General features: G+C 43.5%; 1 long non-coding RNA gene and 3 other non-coding genes across 4 annotated transcripts; all 4 read left to right on the top strand.

Annotated features, from left to right (window-relative positions):
• Positions 1 to 678: 678 nt before the first annotated feature.
• On the top strand, positions 679 to 770 carry LOC113607691 (small nucleolar RNA SNORD116). The gene has a single exon (XR_003428042.1). It is a non-coding gene; the product is annotated as a small nucleolar RNA SNORD116 (small nucleolar RNA).
• Positions 771 to 2,709: 1,939 nt separating this feature from the next.
• LOC113607606 (uncharacterized) lies at positions 2,710 to 12,376 on the top strand. Its single transcript, XR_003428002.1, has 6 exons — positions 2,710 to 2,973; positions 5,687 to 5,849; positions 10,115 to 10,246; positions 10,383 to 10,535; positions 10,915 to 11,014; positions 12,257 to 12,376. It is a non-coding gene; the product is annotated as an uncharacterized LOC113607606 (long non-coding RNA).
• Positions 3,213 to 3,304, top strand: LOC113607692 (small nucleolar RNA SNORD116). Its single transcript, XR_003428043.1, has one exon. It is a non-coding gene; the product is annotated as a small nucleolar RNA SNORD116 (small nucleolar RNA).
• LOC113607690 (small nucleolar RNA SNORD116) lies at positions 6,090 to 6,181 on the top strand. Its single transcript, XR_003428041.1, has one exon. It is a non-coding gene; the product is annotated as a small nucleolar RNA SNORD116 (small nucleolar RNA).
• Positions 12,377 to 21,530: the final 9,154 nt, after the last annotated feature.

Raw genomic sequence — 21,530 nt, 5'->3', positions numbered from 1 at the left:
TTGCTGTGTCAGTGTGGAGGTCACTCACGAGGGGAATTGCAGTGCCGTACTGGGGGTTAATGGATGGCAGCACTCATTGTGCTAATGGCCGCACATTCTGAAGGTGTCTGCACCACGATGCATTCACGATTGGCTGCAGACACACAGGCAAGATGGGCAGCAAATTTAATGTTGAGGTGAGAAAGAGTGCACATCACTGGGTGGTATCGCCCTTTCCCTCTGTGCACCCGTGCACCATCCTCAAAAGTGCATGTGTTCTTTTACCTCAAGCCAGGTGGAGTGCCAGGGAATGAATGCCAGCAGCAGCATGGCACCCTCCGTATAGTCCGTGATACCCAGTGAAGTGAGGACAGTGCGGCAAGGTGATGCAAGGTGAAGGAGTCTTGGAGGGCTGTTGGCGTGAAGTCCTTGAGGTTCCTTATGGAAACCTTGTGGCAGTAAGCAGAACTTCTTTGCAGTAACGTAGATTTTTGGCCACAGGTACTTGTGCACCAAGACTACACCCTCACCTTCTTGGCTTTTCCAGGGGCACCCAAGCTCCAATGCCCCGACACTTGGGTGCACTTCCTTCCCCATGGCTCGGCTCTAGCCACTCCTGACTGCTGACATGATTGAGCTCACTGGCCCTCCCACGGTGGAGGCTGCAACTTTGCACATCCAGCCTTTGAGCAGGTGCTTGGATCAATGATGACTCCCATAAATGCATTCCCTGGAAATCTGAACAAAATGAGTGAGCAATCTCTACTGTCTCCTTATTGGAACTGAGGTCCAGCACGTGGCTCCCAAAAGAAAATTACAGAGAGGTTCACACTGCATTTGCGACCTTGGGCATCTGCAACCACGTTGTTCACATTGAGGGTGGTGGCCTCCTCATGAGGAAAGAGCCATTTGGAAATGAACAAGGGATGTCCATCCACATGGGAATGCTGGGGACGGCTTGATGACTCTGGACCCCTGAGTCTAGCCAGGTCTCCTGTCCCCTTCTGCGGTTCAGCATGCAGGTGGGTGTGGAAGTGTGAGCCATTGGTGGATCTCTGGCCTGCCATTGAGTTCTATAGGCCTCCCCTGCCCTCTGGTCATTGCCTCATGCCCTCAAGGAAACACAAGTCTCTGCAATCAGGGTCAGAGCAGGAGTCCTGTCCTAGGCCTGGTTTCTGTGTCATGTTCTGCTTTGGAGACAGGATGCAGTTTAGGTTTCTTCTGATGATGGGGAGAAATCAAATGGGCCACTGTTCCCCAGAGTCTGGCCAAGCCCTTGGCTCCTCCTCGGGTTGTGTCCCACTTGTGTGTTGTGTGTAGAGGGGCTGGAAAATGCCTTAGGCAATTCCCTGGGAAATCAAGCTTCTTTGGTGAGGGGTGGTCTGGCACCTTGCTGTGAGGCATTTGGATCCTGGTGGAGAGAGAAAGGCAAGGCGAGTGGGAAATACACGTGAGAGTGTTGGCTAAACCCACAGGTTTACTCATAGGTGGATAGATTGATGGTGGCCTTTAGGTTCCCAGAACTCCTTGGGATGCCTTCAGGCATATTTGCAGACACGTGTAGGAAAGGATTACGGGTACATGTTCATGGACAATCCCCCCCTTTTCCTCTCCTTTGTTGATTTGCTTCATGGCAGGTCACTGGTCCAGCGAATGGTTGCCTTCGCGGCACAGTATTGTGTCTTCTCGTGGGGGCCGATTTGGAGGCCGTGGGGTGTTTTGTCCGTGTCTTTCCACGTTCCCCCATGTGTTGAAGATACGAAGGTGTTCCTCAGGAGAGCCCAGCATCATTTCTATGCCCGGTCCACATAGCGTTCTCTGAGGTTTGGAGCTCTTCCTGGAGGTCATTTGGTGCAACCATGCACAAAACAAGGGAGTCGGTGGCCAAGGAAAGGCTACAGGTTTAAGGGCAGGAGAGGATGTGTGGTGCAGGTGTTAGTTTGTCCTGCCACTCGCTGGTGCAGCAACCCTATGGTCTCCAGCGTGCCTGGCCTCAGGCCAGAGAAGTCATGTCGTTTCAAGGGTCCTGGCTCATGGCTGGGTTCTCTCGTTGTGCAACTGTGGGTGACACATTGGTTCTGGAGGTCCAGGGTCTCACGCTTATTCCAAGGTCACTGATGGGCCTAGAGTCCGAAAGTGCATGGTGCTGCGGTCAGTTACCCAGTTGCTGCAAGGGTTTGACCCTCAACTTTGGGCATTGGAATTGCTCCGGTGCCATTAGCTTTGCGTGTGGTACAAGGGAAGGGCCTCTGGCTTGGCTGGAGACCAGGAAGCATGCCTGCTGGTGAGTCTCCCTTGGTCAGTCCAGGGGTTCCTCAGGTGCCCTTTGTCACAGGTCCCTTCGAGCCACTTTTAATGGAGGTCGTCGAATTCGGCCAAGGGCCCTTCCCTTGTGGAAGATTGCAGCGACCACGTTTCCCCTTGAAGGGGAGTGCAATGTGAGGAAGCGTATGTGCCAAGAGCAGGTGTGTTCCCCTGGTTGGCAGTGACTGTAAGTTGGTGGGGCCCCAGTTCCCCTGAGGGTGTCTCAGCAGTTCAGGATGACATCCTTATGCTGTGTCTGCGGGGAGGTCGCTCAGGAGGGGAATTGCAGGGCCTGTACCAGGGGGTTGATGGACAGCGGTGCTCTTTTTGCTGATGGCCACGTGCTCTGAAGCCGTCTGCCTCATGATGCATTCATGTTTGGCTGTGGGCACACAGACAAGCTGGGCAGCAAATGAAATGTTGAGGCAAGATAGAGCACACATCACTGGGTGGTACGCTCTGTCCCTCTGTGCACCCATGCACCATCCTCAACCGTGCGTGTGTTCTCTCACCCCGAGCCAGGTGGAGTGCCAGTTAATGAATGGCGGCAGCAGCGTGGGGCCTTCTGGATAGTCCATGATACCCAGTGAAGTGAGGACAGTGTGGCAAGGCGAGGCAAGGCAAGGTGAAGGAGTGTCGTAGGGGTGTTGGCGTGAAGTCCTTGAGCTTCCTGGTGGAAACCTTGTGGCAGTAAGTGGAACTTCTTTGCCGAAACCTAGATGTTTCGCCATGGGGACTTGTGCACTGGGACTACACTCTCACCTTCTGGGCTTTTCCCATGGCACCGAGCTCCAATGTCCTGCGATGTGGCTGCACTTCCTGCTCCGTGGCTCGGCTCTGTCTACTCCTGACTGTGGACATGATTGAGCTCGCTGGCCGCCGGTGGTGGAGGCTGCGACTTTGCATGTCCAGGCTTTGAGCAGGTGCTTCGATCGATGATCACTCCCATAAATTCATTCCCTGGAAATCTGAACAAAATGAGTGGGCAATCCCTACAGTCTCCTCATTGAAACTGAAGTCCAGCACATGGCTCCCAAAGGAAAAATAAGGAGAGGTTCATGTTATATTTGCTACCGTGGGCAGCTGCAGCAACTTTGTTCAGTTTGAGGGTGGCAGGCTTCTTGTGGGGAAAGAGCCATTGGGAAGGAGCCTGGGATTCCCTTCCACGTGGGAAGGCTAGGGACAGCATGCCATCTCTGAGCACCTGAGTCTAGCCAGGACTGCTGTTCCCTGCCACAGTTCAGCCTTCTGGTGGGAGAGGAAGCATGAGCCATTGGCGGTACTATGGCCTGCCATTGAGTTCTACAGGCCTCTCCCGCCCCCTGGTCATTGCCTTGTGCCCTCAAGGAAGCAGAAGTCTCTGCGCTCAGGGTCAGAGCAGGAGTCCTGGCCTACGCCAGGCTCCTTGGTAGATGGGATGCAGTTTCGGTTTCTCCTGCTGATCGGGGATAGTAAACGGGCCCCTGTTGGGCTTCCCTGGTGGTGCAGGGGTTAAGAATCTGCTGGCCAATGCAGGGTATACCGGTTCGATCCCTTGTCCGGGAAGATCCCACATGCTTCAGAGCAACTAAGTCATGCATCACAACTACTGAGCCTACGCTCTAGAGCCCGCGAGCCACAACTACTGAGACCACATGCTACAACTACTGAAGCCATGTGCCTAGAGCCCGTGCTCCACAACAAGAGAAGCCGCTGTAATGACAAGTCTGCTTACCACAGTGAAGAGTAGCCCCCACTTGCCACAACTATAGAAAGCCCTCACACAGAACAAAGACCCAATGCAGCCAAAATAAATAAATAAATAATTTTTTTAAAAAATGGGCCACTGTCCCGGACTTGGGCCAAGCTGATAGCTCCTCCTCAAGTTGTGTCCCTCTTGTGTGTTACGTGTGGAGGGGCTGGAAAATGCCTTAGGTAATTACCAGGAAAATCAAGCTTCTCTGGTGAGGGGTGGCTCTGGAACCTTGCGGTGAGATATTTCGATGCTGGCAGAGAGAGAAAGGCAAGGTGAGCAGGAAACACACGTGCGAAGACTGGCTAAGCCTGCAAGTTTTACTGGTGGTAGATAGATTGATGGTGGCCATAGGGTTCCTGGAACTCCTTTGGGATGCCTTCCAGCACATTTGGAGGCATGTGTAGAAAAGGATTAAGGGTGCATGTTCGTGGACCACCCCACCCTTTTCCTTTCCTTTGTTGATTTGCTTCATGGCAGGTCACTGTGCCAGCGAATGGTTGCCTTCCCGGCACAGTATTGTGTCTTCTCATGGGGGCCAATTTGGAGGCCGTGGTGTGTTTTGTCCCTGTCTGGCCACGTTCCCCCTGTGTTGAAGATATGAAGGTGTTCCTCAGGACAGCCCAGCATCGTTTCTATACCCGGCCCACATAGCGTTCCCTGAGGATTGGAGCTCTTCCCGGAGGTCATTGAGCACAACCATGCAGAAACAAGGGAGTCGGCTGCCAAGGAAAGGCTACAGGTTTAAGGGCAGGAGAGGATGTGGAGTGCAGGGATCATTTTATCCTGCCACCCACTGGTGCGGTGAACCTGTGGTCTCCGGCATGCCTGGCCTCAGGTCAGAGAAGTCATGGCTGTTCAAGGGTCCAGGATGTTGGCTGAGTTCTCTTGTTGTACGACTCTTGGTGACACGTTGGTTCTGGAGGACCTGGTGTCATGGTATCTCTGAGGACATGGCACTGACGGGCCCAAATTGTGAAAGTACAAGGCGCCATGGCAAGTTACCCAGGTGCTGCAAAGGTCTTTTGCTGCACCTTTGGGCATCAAATTGGCTCTGATGCCATTTGCTCTCTGTGTGGTCCAAGTGAAGGTCCTCTGGCTTGGCTGGAGACCAGGAAGCATGCCTGCTGCTGTTCACCCTTGTTCAGTCCAGCGGTGCCTCAGTGCCCTTTGTCCTGAGGCCTGAGGAACCCCTTTTGATGGAGGTCATCACTTTCAGTCATGGCCATTCCCTTGTGGAAGATCACAGGGACCCTGTTTCCACTTGATGGCGAGTCAGTTGTGCGGAAGTGTATGTTCCTAGAGCAGGTGTGTTTCCCTAGAGGGCAGTGGCTCTTAGGCTGAGGGAGCCCAGTTCCCCTGAGGGTGTCTCTGGTGTTCAGGATGACATCCTTTTCCTGTGTCGGAGAGAGGAGAGCTCAGGAGAGGAATTGCAGGGCCCGAGAGCAGGGGGTTGTTGGACAGTGGCGCTCTTTGTCCTGATGTCTGCATGCTCTGCAGGCGTCCACATCCCGATGCATTCACATTTGGCTGCTGATACACAGACAAGATGGGCAGCAAATGAAATGTTTAGGCGAGATAGAATGCACATCCCTAGGTGGTATCGCCCTTTCCCTTGGTGTGCCTGTGCACCATCCTCAAGCATACGTGTGTTCTCTCACCCCGAGCCAGGTGGAATGCCAGGGAACGAATGCCAGCAGCAGCCTGGAGCCCTCCATATAATCCGTGATACCCGGCGAAGTGAGGACGATGCAGAAAGGCAAGGTGTGGTGTAGGAGTCTTGGAGGGGTGTTGGCGTGCAGTCCGTAAGGATTCTGGTTTAACCCTTGTGGCGGTAAGCAGCACTTCTTTGCTGAAACCTAGATGTTTGGCCAGGGGAACTTGTGCACTGGGACTACACCCTCACCTCTGGTCTTTTCCTGGGGAACACCAGCTTCGATGCCCTGAGACTTGGTTGCACTACCTGCCCCATGGCTTTGCTCTGGCCACTCCCGAATGCTGACATGATTGAGCTCGCTGGCCGTCCCATGGTGGAGGCTACAACTTTGCATGTTCAGCGTTTGAGCATGTGCCTGGATCGCTGATCACTCCCACAGATGCATTCCTTGGAAATCTGAACAAAATGAGTGAGAAATCCCTACCGTCTCCTCATTGGAACTGAGGTCCAGCACGTGGCTCCCAAAAGGAAAGTAGGGAGAGGTTCACACTGCATTTGCTGACATGGGTGTCCACAGCCTCGTTGTTCAATTTGAGGGTGGTGGTCTTCTTGTGGGGAGAAGAGCAATTGGGAAAGGAGCCTGGGATGCCCATCCAAGTGGGAAGGCTAGGGATAGCATGCCGTCTCTGGGCGCCTTTGTCTAGCCATGACTGCTGTCCCCTACCGTGGTTCAGCATGCAGGAGGGAGAGGAAGTGTGAGCCATTGGTGGGCCTATCACCTGCAATTGAGTTCTACAGGCCTCCCCCACCCCCTGGTCGTTGCCTTGTGCCCTCAAAGAAATAGAAGTCTGTATGCTCAGGGTCAGAGAAGGAGTCCTGGCCTATGCCAGGCTTCTTTGTCATGTTCTGCTTGGGCGACCGGATGCAGTTAAAGTTTCTCCTGATGATCGGGGGAAATCAAGTGGGCCAGTGTCTCTGGGAGTTGGGCCAAGCTGATGGCTCCTCCTTGGGTTGTATCCCTCTTGTTTCTTGTTTATGGAGGGGTTCAAAAATGCCTTAGGCAATTCCTGGTGAAATCAACCTTCTGTGGTGAGGGGTGGCTCTGACACCTTGCCGTGTGGTGTTTGGATCCTGGCCCAGAGAGAAAGCAAGGCGAATGGGAAATACACGTGAGATAGTTGGCTAATCCCACAGGTTTACTGGTGGGTGTGTTGATCGACAGTGGACATAGTCCATTCCTTTGTGATGCTCTCAGGCGCGTTGGAGGCACATGTAAGGAAGAAATACGAGGTGCAATTTTGTGGATCATCCCACCCTTTGCCTCTCCTTTGTCAATTTGCTTCATGACTGGTCCCTGTGCCGTCAAATGTTTGCCTTCGTGGCATAGTATGGTGTCTTCTCATGGGGCCCGATTTGGAGGCCGGGGGGTATTTTGTCCCCTTTTTGCCATGGTCCCCCTGTGTTGAAGATGTGAGAGTGTTCCTCAAGACAGCCCAATGTCTTTTCTGTACCCAGCCTGCATAGCATTCCCTGAGGCTTATAACTCTTCCCGGATGTTATTGGGCGCCTCCATGCAGAAACAAGGGAGTCGGCTGCCAAGGAAAGGCTACAGTAGGTTTAAGGGCAGGAGAGGATGTGTGATACGGGGGTCATTTCGTCCTGCCACCCACTGGTGCAGCGAGCCTGTGTCCTCTGGCATTCCTGGTCTCAGGCCAGAGGAGTCATGCCATTTCAAGAATCCATGCTGTTGTCTCGGTTCTCTCTTTGTGCGGCTGTGGGATATACGTTAGTTCTGGAGGACCAGGGTCTCATGGTTTCTCCGAGGTCATGGCACTGACAGACCCAGAGTGTGAAAGTGCAAAGCACCACGGCAAGTTACCCAGTTGCTGCAAGGGTTTTGTCCCGCAACTTTGGGCATCGGAATGGCTCCTATGCCATTAGCTGTCCGTGTTGTCCAAATGAAGAGACTCTGGCTTGGCTTTAATTTCATATGGAACTGTGCTCGTTAGTTCCCCTTACCTAGCTAAGTGAGCCAGGTCCAAGTGGTTTGTTGACTTTTTATCTTATATCCTTACAGTTTTTCCATTCTTTTTGTAATGTGTCCCAGCAAACTAATTTATTCTAGCTTTGTTAATCATGATTATTTTTTATAGTAAATATTCATCTTTTGTCATTAGCCAGTTTTTTCCTTGAATTTTATTATATGTGTTATATTGTGATAAAGTTGCCATTTTCTTCAGACAGTGTTGTTTTGTTTGTTTTTTTCAGAGACTACGTTTTACATTTTCAAATGGTTTCCATCAAGAATTTTAATAGACCCTGTGTGTTCATAGGGGATAGTGTCTTTTTTGACCTTATTTTGTTATTTATTTGTCCTTATAATGTCATTGTCATAGTCTTCTATTTTTCCTCTTTTTTTTTAATATGGACCGTTTTTAAAGTCTTTATTGAATTTGTTACAATATTGCTTCTGTCTATTTTTTATTTTTCTTGGCCACGAGGCATGTGGGATCCTATGTCCCTAACCAGGGATCGAACCCCCACCCCCTGCATTGGAAGGCAATGTCTTTACCACTGGACTGCCTGGGAAGTCCCTAGATATTTTTTAAATTAATAAACTACAGCTAAATATTTCTCAGTGCTGTGTCAGGTACACCTTCTTTCATTTTTTGCTTTCATATTTTCCTGAAATGTTATTATATAATTGAACTTTTTAGTTTTACATTTTATTTCCAGCTACCTTTTTGATTACAGTGTTTTAACTGTAGAATTTTTTAAATTCTGAATTCATGCTTTTATATGTTTGTCCTACAACTTCTGTATTTTTAACCTTTAGTTGATTAGTATTCTTTTTTAATGAGTTATTTAATATCTAGCAATCTTTTCTTTTTAATCACACAGATTGTTATTAGGATTTGTTTCTTAGATTTTATTTTCTGGTTTTAAAATGATTTTTATCTATTGATCCACACTAATTTCTCTTAATATTTTTCCTGTTTTGTCAGCTCTAATAGTGAACCTATCTGGTGAGATTTTCATATTTATTATATAGGTTAATTTGTATTTCAGTTATTTATTTGTTTATTTACAATTCATATTATTTACTGGAGATTATTTTTTTTTATTTTAAGGTATTTTTTATTTACACTGTAAAATTTGTTCATCAGTATTTTAATATTTTTTCTATAACTGCATTTTTAAGCTTTTGTTTCCTTCATTGATTTTCTGGTCGCATTCTGTTCATGATTATTTTTCTTGTATAGTGTGATTTTTTCATTCCTATTAGGCAGGGTTTTTTTATTTTTATTTTTATTTTACGGTACATGGGCCTCTCACTGTTGTGGCCTCTCCCGTTGCGGAGCACAAGCTCCGGAAGCGCAGGCTCAGCAGCCATGGCTCACGGGCCCAGCCGCTCCACGGCATGTGGGATCTTCCCGGACCGGGGCACGAACCCATGTCCCCTGCATTGGCAGGCAGACTCTCAACCACTGCGCCACCAGGGAAGCCCAGGCAGGGTTTTTTTAAATTGAAGCATAGTTGATAAACAATGTTGTAACTATCTCTGCTGTACAGCAAAGTGACTCTGTTATACACACATACACATTCTTTTTTTATATTCTTTTCCATTATGGTTTATCATAGCATATTGTATATAGTTCCCCATGCTATATATTAGGACCTTGTTGTTTATCCATTCTAAATGTAATTGTTTGTGTCTACGAACCCCAAACTCACAGTCCATCCTTCTTTCTCCTCCCATCCCCCTTGGCAACCACAAGTCTGTTCTCTATGTCTATGAGTCTGTTTCTGTTTTGTAGATAGGTTCATTTGTGCCATAATTTAGATTCTATGTATAAGTGATATCATACTGTATTTGTCTTTCTCTTTCTGACTTACTTCACTTAGTATGATAATGTCTATTTGCATCTCTATTGGGCAGTTTTTCATATTATATTAGGATACCTGATTTCTATTTAATTTTTTATTTTAGTTCCATGATCCCTGTGTTGGTTTATTTCAATGTCTTATCACATTTTTCTAGGGTGTGGTTTCAATTGCAGTCTGATTGTCAGAGCCGATTTGGTGCTGTTTTGATCCCTTGGTTTCTTTGGTTTTGCTGGACATTCACATAGCTCCTACTAGTCCTGTATAAGGTGTTGGAAGGTTTTTTCTAGACTGGGTTACCTAAGGCTCTCACTGGGGTAAGGGAGACTCCAGCATACAGAAATGAATAGTTCCTCTTAATTAAGGCTGCTCAATAACATGGGATGACCTGACCTTTGTCACCCGGTTTTTAGCCTTTTTAGATACAGAAAGAGTTTCTCTCCTCTAGACATCTTCGAGGCTAACTAAATGAGAATACCTGCAGTGTAGGGACTCCTAGGCCAACTGATCAGTGAATGGGTTACAAATCTTTGCTCACTTTTGCTCTATTTTTGTAGTTCAACTTAGAATCAGCACTTGTTTTTTTATGAAAGAACTAATTTTTTTCACCTTGAGAAGTGAAATGATGGAGAATATCATGACTAAATCTGCCATCCAAACCTCACAGTCCAGTGGGAATTCTCACACTGGTAAGTATTTTGTCCTGAGAATACTGACATTAGAGCATTGTAACATTCCAATGATAATAAAACTCTGGCCAAGCTAGTCAACTGTGAGACTAGGTCATTGACTGTGATGATTGGTCTCTGTGATTTAAAACTGCAGGTCATTGTGTCTGAGGGTGTTGGAATCCTGAGTGCTCAGTCTCTGCCACATATCTCACGTTTAATGTTCTTCTACAAATGTACCTGTATTGATGATGACTTCAGAAATGGATCTCAGAGGAGTCTGAATGAAATGACTGACAAAATTACTTCTGTGAGTTGATGTCCAGCACAAGGCACTATACTAGGCAAAAAATGGAGGGAATTCAGTTGATCAAGAAGTATTACCAATAGTGACTATGGTATTTGAAAGTTAACCTGGTTGCATAAATTATAGGAAGTAAATTTTATAATTGTCTATAAACATCTGATTATCTGGTGGCAGAAAATACTGGACAATATTTGCTCTGATGGAGGGTAGAGATTAACACAATTAATATTATTGGAATAACTTCAGAAATATTTCAGGAGAGAAATACATTATTTTATTTAATGTAGGGGTACATTTGTGAACTCTACCATCTTGTGCCTGGCAGACCAATGGACACATTTACTTCTCATCTTTCCACATTTTATTTTATTCCTACATGCAGCATGGATCAAGTACTGTGTTTCATATGAAAGAGAGGTGACATAAAGGACAGGATTCAGAATAAGTCTGCCTTTCCATCCTTAAGGTCCATTCTCAAACTGGTAAGCATTTTGTCCTGGAAATACTGACATTTCTCGTAGGGGTAATGTAATATTTCAATAACAGTAAGTCTTTGACTATGCTAGTCAGCCTTGGAGCCTTGGGAAGTATATGTAATATATGGCCTCTATGACTGAATATGATAGGTCAGTGAGTCCATGGGTGATGAACTCCTGAGTGCTTGGTCTGTTTCTTAACTGAGCCTCAAAGTAACCCTTTTAATAATGTCATTGGATTGATGATGACTGTAATTATTGATCTCAGAAAATCTGAACAAAATGCGTGACCTAATCAGTTCTGGGAAACTGAGGTCCAGCACAGATACCCACCCTGTGCAAAATATGTGGAAGGAGTGTTGAGTTTGTTCAGCTGTGAGGTACCAACAGGAACTGTTGTATTTGAAAGCTCACCAATGTGCATGTGTTCGATAAACTGAATTAGGCAGAGGTCTGTACTTCTACAGTGTTGGGATAATAGTGAAACTCTCTGAGTGCTCACCTGGCAGCATTATTTACATACTTAGTAAACAGACTCTAGAGAACCAGCACATGAGTGCGGAAAATGTGGGTATGTTTATGCTTATACATGTTTGTCTGAGCTGCTGGAATCTTCTGAGTAACAGTCTCTTTAGGGCAGTTAGATGGTCAAAACTCAAAGAGATCACAGGTTTCATGGGTTTTTATTCTTCATTTCTACATTAAGTGAAACAGTTACATGGAAGTTGAAGCATAGGTACTATATTTTGGAATGTCTTCACAATACATTTTAATCTGCTTGCCAACCCAGTCTTAAGTTTTCAACGGTTGTTTAGTTGTGTCTCTTTTTCCTCCTATCATGTGAAGAACAACTTTCATATACATTTGATTGCTGGATTCAATTATAATAATAATATATATTATAATATATAATAATAAACATTTTTAGATGTGAAATCATGTTTAAAATTCTTGCATTTTTATATGGATTTCATGACTTCTGCCCTCAGTGTGTTTCAAATGTGTATAAGAGAGATCCTGCTTGTAATGCATGGTTCTGAGGCGTGTGCTCTGGGGAACTCTGAAATTAATGTCTTATTAAAAAAATTAATCTGTATATTACCATGTTCCAAATAGTCAGTGTAACTCTTCTGGTGATATCAGTTGTATAGTGACTAACTATGGTGAATGTTATGTAAGCTTTTACCATTTAACATTATACTAAGATTTTCTTTCTCAACCTCCATAATTTTTGCTTGTGCTTTGTAGATTGGAAGCAATGTTGAATGGAAGGTACATTTTATTGCTTGGAATTCTCACCACTACACCAAGGAACTGCTGTTTTTGTAACAGCCTTCTCACCTGGGAATGGCAAAAACAATGTATTCCAGAGATAACAACCCAATTTTCAATAAGTTTTTTGCAGGATTATTTTTATTATTGTGTTTAAGAAGTCAGGAATTCACATGTTTTTTTAAAGACTGTTAATTCAAATACTGTGAGACATTAATAATATGGTGAATTATTCATGTTTTCTGTCTCCTTTATTTCTATAACTTTTGCTCTTTCTTTGTTTGGAATATTATTTTTAAATATCTAAGTAAAGAAATAAATTAATACAGTTAAATGCAGGTACACAGCGAACCATTCCATCTTTTTTTTTATATTTAAAATATCTTTTTAAAATTTTACTTTTAAGTTGTGGTCAAATACATATAAAATTTACCATCTTAATCATTTCTAAGGTTAAAGTTCAGTGGCATTAAGTATATTCACATTATTGTGCAAACCTCACCACCATCCACCTCCAGAACTTTTTTCATCTTGCAAGACTGAAACTCTGTACCCATTAAACAAAAGCTCCCATTCTCCCGTCCCTGCAGCCCCTGGTAACTGCCATTCTACTTCCTGTCTCTATCAATTTGGCTACTCTAGGTACCTCATATAAGTGAAATGATACAATACCCTTTTGTTTCTGACTTATTTCACTTAGCATGAGTTCTTCAAGGTTCATTCATGTTGTAGCATGTGTCAGAATTTCCTTTCTGTTTAAGGCTGAATAATATTCTAGAATATACCATACTTTGTTTACCCATTGGTCTGTCAATAGATATTTGGGTTGCTTCCGTCTTTGGCTTTTGTGCATAATGCTATGAACATGAATGTACAAATATCTCTTTGAGACCCTTCTTTGAATTCTTTTGTGTATGTACCAAGATGATACATAGTGATGGTAGGGTAGTTCTCTTTTTAATTTTCTGAAGAAACACCATACTATTTTCCATAGTGGCTGCACCATTTTACATTTCCACCAATAGTGCGCAAGGGTTCCAATTCCTCTACGTCTTTATCAACACATTATTTTCTGCTTTTTTTGATAGTAACCCTCCTAGTTGACATGAGATGGTATTTCATTGTGGTTTTGATTTGCATTTCTCTAATGATTAATGATGTTGAACATCTTTTCATGCACGTATTGGTCATTGGTATATCTTCTTTGGAGAATGTCTATTCAAGTCCTTTGACCATTTTAAATCAGGTTGCTTTTTTTGTTGTTTTTGAGTTATATGAGTTAAATAACTAATATATTTTGGATATTAGTCCTTATCAGATACATAATTTGCAATTATTTTCTCCCTTTTCACTCGGTTGATTGTGTCTTTTTTTTTATCTTTATTGGAGTATAATTGCTTTACAATGGTGCGTTAGTTTCTGCTTTATAACAAAGTGAATCAGTTATACATATGCATATGTTCCCATATCTCTTCCCTCTAGCGTCTTCCTCCCTCCCACCCTCCCTTTCCCACCCCTCTAGGTGGTCACAAAGCACCGAGCTGACCTCCCTGTATTACGTGGCTGCTTCCCACTAGCTATCTACCTTATATTTGGTAGTGTATGTATGTCCATGCCTTTCTCTATCACTTTCTCACAGCTTACTCTTTCCCCTCCCCATATCCTCAAGTCCATTCTCTAGCAGGTCTCTGTCTTTCTTCCTGTCTTACCCCTAGTTTTTTCATGACAGTTTTTTTTTTCTTAAATTCCGTATATATGTGTTAGTATACGGTATTTGTCTTTCTCTTTCTGACTTACTTCACTATGTATGACAGACTCTAGGTCCATCCAGCTCATTACAAATAGCTCAATTTCGTTTCTTTCTATAACTGAGTAATATTCCATTGTATATATGTGCCACATGTTCTTTATCCATTCATCCGATGATGGACACTTAGGTTGTTTCCATCTCCTGGCTATTGTAAATAGAGCTGCAATGAATATTTTGGTACATGACTCTTTTTGAATTATGGTTTTCTCAGGGTATATGCCCAGTAGTGGGATTGCTGGGTCATATGGTAGTTCTATTTGTAGTTTTTTAAGGAACCTCCATACTGTTCTCCATAGTGGCTGAACCAATTCACATCCCCACCAGCAGTGCAAGAGTGATCCCTTTTCTCCACACCCTCTCCAGCATTTATTGTTTCTAGATTTTTTGATGATGGCCATTCTGACTGGTGTGAGATGATATCTCATTGTAGTTTTGATTTGCATTTCTCTAATGATTAATGATGTTGAGCATTTTTTCATGTGTTTGTTGGCAGTCTGTATATCTTCTTTGGAGAAATGTCTATTTAGGTCTTCTGCCCATTTTTGGATTGTGTTGTTTGTTTTTTCGTTATTGAGCTGCTTGTAAATTTTGGAAATTAATCCTTTGTCAGTTGCTTCATTTGCAAATATTTTCTCCCATTCTGAGGGTTGTCTTTTGGTCTTGTTTATGGTTTCCTTTGCTGTGCAAAAGCTTTGAAGTTTCATTAGGTCCCATTTGTTTATTTTTGTCTTTATTTCCATTTCTCTAGGAGGTGGGTCAGAAAGGATCTTGCTGTGATTTATGTCATAGGGTGTTCTGCCTATGTTTTCCTCTAAGAGTTTGATAGTTTCTGGCCTTACATTTAGGTCTTTAATCCATTTTGAGCTAATTTTTGTGTATGGTGTTAGGGAATGATCAGATTTCATACTTTTACATGTACCTGTCCAGTTTTCCCAGCACCACTTATTGAAGAGGCTGTCCTTTCTCCACTGTACATTCCTGCCACCTTTACAAAGATAAGGTGTCCATATGTGCATGGGTTTATCTCTGGGCTTTCTATCCTGTTCCATTGATCTTTCTGTTTTTGTGTCAGTGCCATACTGTCTTGATTACTATAGCTTTGTAGTATAGTCTGAAGTCAGGGAGCCTGATTCCTCCAGCTCCGTATTTCGTTCTCAAGATTGCTTTGGCTATTTGGAGTCTTTTGTGTTTCCATACAAATTGTGAGATTTTTTCTTCTAGTTCTGTGAAAAATGCCAGTGGTAGTTTGATAGGGATTGTATTGAATCTATAGATTGCTTTGGGTAGTAGAGTTATTTTCACAGTGTTGATTCTTCCAATCCAAGAACATGGTATATCTCTCCATCTATTTGTATCATCTTTAATTTCTTTCATCAGTGTCTTAAAATTTTCTGCATACAGGTCTTTTGTCTCCTTTGGTAGGTTTATTCCTAGATATTTTATTCTTTTTGTTGCAATGATAAATGGGAGTATTTTCTTGATTTCACTTTCAGGTTTTTCATCATTAGTGTATAGGAATGCCAGAGATTTCTGTGCATTAATTTTGTATCCTGCTACTTTACCAAATTCATTGATTAGCTCTGGTAGTTTTCTGGTAGCATCTTTAGGATTCTCTATGTATAGTATCATGTGATCTGCAAACAGTGACAGCTTTACTTCTTCTTTTCTGATTTGGATTCCTTTTATTTCCTTTTCTTCTCTGATTGCTGTGGCCAAATCTTCCAAAACTATGTTGAATAAGAGTGGTGAGAGTGGGCAACCTTGTCTTGTTCCTGATCTTAATGGAAATGCTTTCAGATTTTCACCATTGAGGATGATGTTGGCTGTGGGCTTGTCATATATGGCCTTTATTATGTTGAGGAAAGTTCCCTGTAGGAAAACCCCTGCAGGGTTTTTATCATAAATGGGTGTTGAATTTTGTCAAAAGCTTTCTCTGCATCTATTGATATGATCATATGGTTTTTCTCCTTCAATTTGTTAATATGGTTTATCACATTGATGGATTTGCATATATTGAAGAATCCTTGCATTCCTGGAATAAACCCCACTTGATCATGGTGTATGATCCTTTTAATGTGCTGTTGGATTCTGTTTGCTAGTATTTTGTTGAGGACTTTTGCATCTATGTTCATCAGTGATATTGGCCTGTAGTTTTCTTTCTTTGTGACATCCTTGTCTGGTGCTGGTATCAAGGCGATGGTGGCCTCGTAGAATGAGTTTGGGAGTGTTCCCCCCTCTGCTATATTTTGGAAGAGTTTGAGAAGGATAGGTGTTAGCTCTTCTCTAAATGTTTGACAGAATTTGCCTGTGAAGCCATCTGGTCCTGGGCTTTTCTTTGTTGGAAGATTTTTAATCACAGTTTCAATTTCAGTGCTTGTGATTGGTCTGTTCATATTTTCTATTTCTTCCTGATTCAGTCTTGGCAGGTTGTGTATTTCTAAGAATTTGTCCAGTTCTTCCAGGTTGTCCATTTTATTGGCATAGAGTTTCTTGTAGTAATCTCTCATGATCGTTTGTATTTCTGCAGTGTCAGTTGTTACTTCTCCTTTTTCATTTCTAATTGTATTGATTTGAGTCTTCTCCCTATTTATCTGCATGAGTCTGACTAATGGTTTATCAATTTTATTTATCTTCTCAAAGAACTAGCTTTTAGTTTTATTGATCTTTGCTATCGTTTCCTTCATTTCTTTTTCATTTATTTCTGATCTGATTTTTATGATTTCTTTCCTTATGCTAACTTTGGGGTTTTTCTGTTCTTCTTTCTCTAATTGCTTGAGGTGCAAGTTTAGGTTGTTTATTCGAGATGTTTCCTGTTTCTTAAGGTAGGATTGAATTTCTATAAACTTCCCTCTTAGAAGTGCTTTTGCTGCATCTCATAGGTTTGGGTCATCGTGTCTCCATTGTCATTTGTTTCTGGGTATTTTTTAATTTCCTCTTTGATTTCTTCAGTGATCACTTCGTTATTAAGTAGTGTATTGTTTAGCCTCCATGTGTTTTTATTTTTTACGTATCTTTTCCTGTAATTGATATGTAGTCTCATAGCGTTTTGGTCAGAAAAGATACTTGATACAATTTCAATTTTCTTAAATTTACCAAGGCTTGATTTGTGACCCAGGATATGATCTATCCTGGAGAATGTTCCATGAGCACTTGAGAAAAATGTGTATTTTGTTGTTCTTGGATGGAATGTCCTATAAATATAAATTAAGTCCATCTTGTTTAATGTATCATTTAAAGCTTGTGTTTCCCTATTTATTTTCATTTTGGATGATCTGTCCATTGGTGAAAGTGAAGTGTTAAAGTCCCCTACTATGAATGTGTTACTATCGATTTCCCCTTTCATGGCTGTTAGTTTTTGCCTTATGTATTGAGGTGCTCCTATGTTGGGTGCATAAATATTTACAATTGTTATATCTTCTTTTTTGATTGATCCCTTGATCATTATGTAGTGTCCTTCTTTGTCTCTTCTGATAGTCTTTATTTTAAAGTCTATTTTGTCTGATATGAGAATTGCTACTCCAGCTTTCCTTTGGTTTCCATTTGCATGGAATATCTTTTTCCATGCCCTTACTTTCAGTCTGTATGTGTCTCTAGGTCTGAAGTGGGTCTCTTGTAGACAGCATATATATGGGTTTTGTTTTTGTTTCCATTCAGCCAATCTGTGTCTTTTGGTGAGAGCATTTAGCCCATTTACATTTAAGGTAATTATCAATATGTATGTTCCTATTCCCATTTTCTTATTTGTTTTGGGTTCATTATTGTAGGTCTTTTCCTTCTCTTGTGTTTCTTGCCTAGAGAAGTTCCTTTAGCATTTGTTGTAAAGCTGGTTTGGTGGTGCTGAACTCTCTCAGCTTTTGCTTGTCTGTAAAGGTTTTAATTTCTCCATCAAATCTGAATGAGATCCTTGCTGGGTAGAGTAATCTTGGTTTCAGGTTTTTCTCCTTCATCACTTTAAATATATTCTGCCACTCCCTTCTGGCTTGCAGAGTTTCTGCTGAAAGATCAGCTGTTAACCTTATGGGGATTCCTTTGTGTGTTATTTGTTGTTTGTCCCTTGCTGCTTTTAATTTGTTTTCTTTGTGTTTAATTTTTGACAGTGTGATTAATATGTGTCTTGGCATATTTCTCCTTGGATTTATCCTGTATGGGACTCTCTGTGCTTCCTGAACTTGATTAACTATTTCCTTTCCCATATTAGGGAAGTTTTCAACTATAATCTCTTCAAATATTTTCTCAGTCTCTTTCTTTTCCTCTTCTTCTTCTGGAACCCCTCTAATTCAAATGTTGGTGCATTTACTGTTGTCTCAGAGGTCTCTGAGACTCTCCTCAGTTCTTTTCATTCTTTTTTCTTTATTCTGCTCTGCAGTAGTTATTTCCACTATTTTATCTTCCAGGTCACTTATCCATTCTTCTGCCTCAGTTGATCCCATCTAGAGTCTATTGATCCCATCTAGAGTATTTTTCATTTCATTTATTGTGTTGTTCATCGTTCCTTGTTTCATCTTTAGTTTTTCTAGGTCCTTCTTAAATGTTTCTTGTATTTTTTCTATTCTATTTCCAAGATTTTAGATCATCTTTACTATTATTATTCTGAATTCTTTTTCAGGTAGACTGCCTATTTCCTCTTCATTTGTTAGGTCTGGTGGGTTTTTACCTTGCTCCTTCATCTGCTGTGTGTTTTTCTGTCTTCTCATTTTGCTTATCTTACTGTGTTTGGGGTCTCCTTTTTGCAGGCTGCAGTTTCCTAGTTCCCGTTGTTTTTGGTGTCTGTCCCCAGTTGCTAAAGTTCATTCAGTGGGTTGTGTAGGCTTCCTGGTGGAGGGGACTAGTGCCTGTGTTCTTGTGGATTAGGCTGGATCTTGTCTTTCTGGTGGGCAGGTCCACGTCTGGTGGTGTGTTTTGGGGTGTCTGTGGACTTGTTATGATTTTAGGCAGCGTCTCTGCTAATGGGTGGAGTTGTGTTCCTGTCTTGCTAGTTGTTTGGCATAGGGTGTCCAGCACTGTAGCTTGCTGGTTGTTGAGTGAAGCTGGGTGCTGGCGTTGAGATGGAGATCTCTGGGAGATTTTTGCCATTTGATATTATGTGGAGCTTGGAAGTCTCTTGTGTACCAGTATCCTGAATTTGGCTCTCCCACCTCGGAGGCACAGCACTGACTCCTGGCTGCAGCACCAAGAGCCTTTCATCCACATGACTCAGAAGAAAATGGAGAAAAAATAGAAAGAAAGAAAGAAAGAGAGAGAGAGAGAGAAAGGAAGGAAGGAAGAAAAAAGAGAAAGAAGGAAGGAAGAAGATAAAATAAACATAAAGTTATTAAAATAAAACATAAATATTAAGAAAAAGAATTTTAAAGAAAAAAAAACTGATGGATAGAACCCTAGAACAAATGGTTGAATCAAAGCTATACAGACAAAATCTCACACAGAAGCATACACATAGACACTCACAAACAGAGGAAAAGGGGAATAAATCATAAATCTTGCCCTCAAAGTCCACCTCCTCAATTTGGGATGATTCGTTGTCTATTCTTGTATTCCACAGATGCAGGGTACATCAAGTTGATTGTGGAGCTTTAATCCGCTGCTTCTGAGGCTGCTGAGAGAGATTTCCCTTTCTCTTCTTTCTTCTCACAGCTCCCGGGGCTCAGTTTTGGATTTGGCTCCGCCACTGCATGTAGGTCACCGGAGGGCGTCTGTTCTTCGCTCAGAGAGGACGGGGTTAAAGGAGCAACTGCTTCGGGGACTCTGGCTCACTCAGGCTGCGGGGAGGGAGGGGCACGGAGTGCGGGGCAAGCCTGCAGCAGCAGAGGCCATCATGACTGTTGCACCAGCCTGAGGCGCGCCATGCATTCTCCTCGGGAAGTTGTCCCTGGATCCCGGGACCCTGGCAGTGGCGGGCTGCACAGGCTCCCTGGAAGCGGGGTGTGGATAGTGACCTGTTCTCGCACACAGGCTTCTTGGTGGCGGCAGCAGCAGCCTTAGCGTCTCATGCCCGTCTCTGCGGTCTGCGCTTTTAGCTGCGGCTCGTGCCCATCTCTGGAGCTCTTTTAAGCAGCGCTCTTAATCCCCTCTCCTCGCGCACCAGGAAACAAAGAGGGAAGAAAAAGTCTCGTGCCTCTTCGAGGCAGCCTTTTCCCCGGACTCCCTCCCGGCTACCCGTGGTGCACTAACCCCCTGCAGGCTGTGTTCACGCTGCTAACCCCAGTCCTCTCCCTGCGCTCCGACCGAAGCCCAAGCCTCAGCTCCCAGCCCCGCCCACCCTGGCCGGTGAGCAGACAAGCCTCTCGGGCTGGTGAGTGCCTTTTGGCACCGATCCTCTGTGCGGAACTCTCTCTGCTTTGCCCTCCGCACCCCTGTTGCTGTGCTCTCCTCCGCGGCTTCGAAGCTCTCCCCCTCCGCCACCCCCAGTCTCTGCCCGCGAAGGGGCTTCTAGTGTGTGGAAACCTTTCCGCCTTCACAGCTCCCTCCCAGGGGTGCAGGTCCCATCCCTATCCTTTTGCCTCTGTTTTTTTTTTTTTCTTTTGCCCTACCCAGGTACGTGGGGAATTTCTTGCCTTTTGGGAGGTCTGAGGTCTTCTGCCAGCGTTCAGTAGGTGTTCTGTAGGAGTTGTTCCACGTGTAGATGTATTTCTGGTGTATCTGTTGGGAGGAAGGTGATCTCCACGACTTACTCTTCCACCATCTTCCCCTCGTCCTTCTATTCCATCTTTTGCTTGGTTGATAAATGTACATTATCGCTTCTCATCTTTACATATTACATCTTTACATTCTATTACTACAATTCAAGATGGACCAAGAGCTGGGTTTCATATGAATGAGTTTATTCCCTCTTCTTGAGATCTGACATGAAGGAGTATTTCAGTAACAATTTTGCCTCTCATCCTTAAGGGCCAGTGAGAATTTTCATGCTGGTAAGCACTTTGTCCTGAAGATACTGACATTCCTCTCAGGGAGTGTAACCCTCCAGTGACAATGGGACTCTGGGGTCATCAGTGATGCTGGCCTCCACGGTTGAATAGTGTGGGCCAGTGTGTCCCAGGGAGATGGATTCCTGAGAGCTCAGTGTCTGCCACATGTTTCATTCTAAATTTCCCTTTTATAAGTGTGCCTGGATAAATGGTGACTTCAAAAATGGACCTCAGTGGAATCTGAACAAAATTAGTGACAAAATCGCTTATGTGAGCTGAGGTCCAGTCCACGGACCATGCTAGGCAAAAGTGTGGAGGGATATTCAATTTGCTCAGCAGGTGGTGTCCCCCAGAAAGGACTATGGTATTGAAAAACTAAGATGCTGGCATACACTAGAGGAACTGAATTGTACAAAGGTCGCTAAATAAACAATTTGGGGATGATATAATAACTCTTTGGGTACTTGGCTGCCAGCATGTACAAACTTGTAGTAAATAAACTCTGGGTAATCACCACTTCAATAATGAGTTCTAT

The sequence above is a fragment of the Aethalodelphis obliquidens genome, unplaced genomic scaffold, assembly GCF_003676395.1.
Source record: "Aethalodelphis obliquidens isolate GAN/ISIS:26980383/991018 unplaced genomic scaffold, ASM367639v1 scaffold49, whole genome shotgun sequence".
NCBI classification, from domain to species: domain Eukaryota; kingdom Metazoa; phylum Chordata; class Mammalia; order Artiodactyla; family Delphinidae; genus Aethalodelphis; species Aethalodelphis obliquidens.
The sequence above is the reverse complement of the archived record's forward strand: the minus strand, read 5'-3'. Positions and strand labels throughout refer to the sequence as shown.